This window comes from Triticum aestivum, chromosome 2B (assembly GCF_018294505.1).
Source record: "Triticum aestivum cultivar Chinese Spring chromosome 2B, IWGSC CS RefSeq v2.1, whole genome shotgun sequence".
In the NCBI taxonomy this organism is placed as follows: domain Eukaryota; kingdom Viridiplantae; phylum Streptophyta; class Magnoliopsida; order Poales; family Poaceae; genus Triticum; species Triticum aestivum.
In genome coordinates, this window is record NC_057798.1 from 173737648 (window position 1) to 173741088 (window position 3441).

The window sequence follows — 3441 nt, forward strand, 5'->3', positions numbered from 1 at the left end:
AACCCTCCTTGATGGTGAAACTAATTAACCTCTTCTGATGTAGGTCAAAGTAATGCATGCATGGACGACGACCTCGCGGGCCCACAGATGAAAGCGTCACGCGTGATTGTCCTAGGATAACCACTGCTTTGCATGCATGTTGCCCAAAGAAGTGTTATGTGATTTTTGAATAGCTAGCCAATGCATAACTTTGATGTGGCACATGCCTCGGAAACTGAAAAGTCCCCACACTGAGTAAGGAGTGTTCATGGACACGTATGTAGTACTAATATATATATAGGGTGGGTCTATTACGATAACACCCCTTAAAATCTTATTCTAATAACACTTGTTGCTTATTCTGCTAACACCTCCCACCACCGATTCCACCCTGATCTGAAAACAAAAGGAGTCAACGCACTTACCCCTCTCCTCACACGTTCTGTTCATGCCCGATCCCCTCCTTCCCACCTTCTTCCTCCTGCACAGCCTCCTCCCACCTCCCCTCCACCTTCCACTGCCGGCGACGCCAGGGGCTCGTGCCTCCGATGCCAGAGCCGTACTGCCGCCTGTCTATCTCTTTTGCCCTGCCAACCCACCACCCCGGAGCGAGATGCGCGCGGCTCCCCCGTGCCCGGCGACCTTCCCCCGCCGGCGCCGCCCTCCCCCGATCCACTTTCTTTCCCCGCTGGCGCCGCCCTGCCCCAATCCACCTTCTTCCCTCGCCGGTGTCGCCCTCCCCCGATCCATCTATTTCCCCTTCCCTAGGCATCGCCGAACTTCCCCTCGCCTCGATCTGCAGCGACGCAGACGATTGGTAGTAGGGCGCGCCGCCCTTCCCCTCCCCTCGAATTTTTGGGGCGCCAAGACCCAGCGCGATCTCGGCGGCGCCGTGGCACAGCCACTGTCTACCGGCGGCGACATGTCCCCCGAGCTCCCCCTGCCTCCCTGCGGTCATCCTCTTCCTGTCGGGATCACCGCCTCTTGATGCCGACCAGGTCGAGGAGTTGTCCCGCAGTGGTGGCCGCCAAGGCTTCGCCTCCTCTGGATCCGGCGGCCATGGCCTCCGCCGTCTCATCTGCTGCTTCCCGCGGCTGTAGCTCATGAAGAAGACGGCGACTATGGTGGCGACGCCTCCCGCCCAAGGAGGAGCAGGGCAGCAGTGTGGGGGCGAAGGATGGCGGCAGGAAGGGCGGGCCCAGATGCAGGGTGATGCTGCCCTGCGTTGTCGCCGCCGGTGTGCAGTTTAGCTCTCCCTCCTCACCCATGCAGTTCGCCCCCTGCATGCTGCTGTTTTTTTTTTTTTGAGGTGCTGCTGTTTGTTTTTGGTCAACAACGACTCTGTCCACAACACAGTGCAGCTCGCCCGGCAGTGCAGCTCACTTCATCGGTGTTTTTTTGTTCAAATGCAGGTCACTTCGTCCACATTGCAGGTGCTTCGACGGGCGACCTGCAGTTCGCCCAGCGGCCACCACGAGCCCGCGACGTCCGACATGCTGCAGTTTTGGGTTGATGTTGAATTGAACGGCGCTGAAGGCCCCGTGCAGTCTGGTGTGGCGTAAGCATGCAGAACGGGCGGTGGCGAGGTAGCTCCTGTAGTTCCTGTATGCGGCGTGTGCGGTTTGTTTGCAGCCCATGTGCACGATGCATGCAGGTCGTGTGTGTGTGTGTGTGTCAATGTTCTGTTCGCTGGGAAACTACAGAAGAAAAATGATCAATTTTTTAAGTTCACTTTCTTCTTGAATGTGTGAGAGAAAATGTAAAAATTTATTTGTGTGAGAGAGAAATGTCTCTCGCGCGGTTCGTGTGTGAAGTTTTGTATGTATTCTTTTATTTGTAGAAAAGGTGTCTGGTTCATTTTGTGGTGGTTGGTGCTTCACTTTGTGAAAAAAAGAGAAAAAAGTAATTCCCATCGGAAACAAAAACATCAGAGGCACCACTTGGTAAACAGAAAAGTGCCTGGTATGTAAATTTATTAAGCTCACTTTGTAATCTCATGTGGCTCATCTCTCGATAGTTTTGCGGTCCACTTACGCCCGACGTGAAGCTCACTTCGTAATCTCACGCGTCTCACCTCTCGATAGTTTTGCGGTCCACTTATGCCCAATGTGAAGCTCACTTTATAATCTCATGCGGCTCACATCTCGATAGTTTTGCGGCCCACTTAAGCCTGGTGTGAAGCTCACTTCATAATCTCTTGCGACTCATCTCTTGATAATTTGCGATCCACTTACGCCCGATGTCAAGTGCACTCCACTTCCTCGTCCGTTAAACGTATGCTTGAAAAAAAGGAATAATGTAGTTCGCTTGTCCGTCTAGTGAGTGCGGGTTTCAGTCTCAAGCAATGCGGTTTTCTGTCAGATGAAGGTCACTCATCGATTTGAATGTCGCGAAAAACAGAGTATCCGCGTTTCGGTAATTTAAAGACTGATCTTAAACCGTAAGTAATTAGAGAGATTGTTCTACATGAAAAAGTTGCATCTCGTTGATATCGTTCCAACGATGTATCATTTGCATCATTCCTACGAGCGGTTTGAAAGAACGGCCGCTGCCACTCGTTGTCTGTCGCACGATTTTTGAAATTAACTTAAAACCGTAATTATATAAAAAAAACATTTCAACATATGAAAGTTGCGCCTCATCCATAGCTTTCCAACAGCATATCATATGCCTCGTTTCGACAAATGATTGAAAAACTGGAGTGAAAACAATACCGAAAATTGCAAAAATTTCAAAAAAAAAACGAATTCCATGATTTAGTAAATTTGAAACTGCTCTTAGACCGTAGAGAATTTGTAACATCCCAAATTTTTAATTTGAAATGTTATACATTAGATCATAATTGCATATCATATTTTATTGGATTTTTGGCTTGATCTTAGAAATTCTACGCAACTCAAGGACCCACGGAGAGAGTTGCGGATTTCGTTATTTTCATATTTGAGTTTTTTCAAATTTTGAAAAGAGGATCATTTGGTTTTAAGTACTTTTCTTTTCTAATATTTCTAAAATAAAAATATATGAGAGGAGATAATATGACTTCTCCAAAATAAATGAAATATTAGAGAAAAAATATTAAAATCAAATAAATATTTCATTTGGATTTTATTGCAATTTTATTTGAATTAGAAAAATTACACGTTTTCAAAATTGCATTCTTCGGCCATGAAAATATTCATGTTGTTCTAAATATTTTATTTAGACGGTGAAAATTTGTTTTGGCATTTTTAGATTTTTATTTATTTTTCTAAGATTTGTTTTCGGAGGAAACAAATTTAAAAAAAAATTGTGCGCGCCCGACTGGGCCAGCGGCCCAGCCGAGCCGGGCCGGCCTCGCCTCGCCCCCGCCCGACCGACTCCGACCGGAGTCCGGCCGGAGCACGCCGCCGCCGCCGAGTCCGGGGAGGACTCCTCCTCCTCGCCCCTTCCGCAAGCCGCCGGAACCCCCTCCTTAAATACCCC

The 3441-nt window shown here is 48.4% G+C and overlaps 1 long non-coding RNA gene across 1 annotated transcript; it reads left to right on the top strand.

Annotated features, from left to right (window-relative positions):
* The first annotated feature begins 375 nt into the window (after positions 1 to 375).
* On the top strand, positions 376 to 1836 carry LOC123044170 (uncharacterized). The gene is made up of 2 exons (XR_006419868.1): positions 376 to 1288; positions 1392 to 1836. It is a non-coding gene; the product is annotated as an uncharacterized lncRNA (long non-coding RNA).
* The last annotated feature ends 1605 nt before the right edge of the window (positions 1837 to 3441 follow it).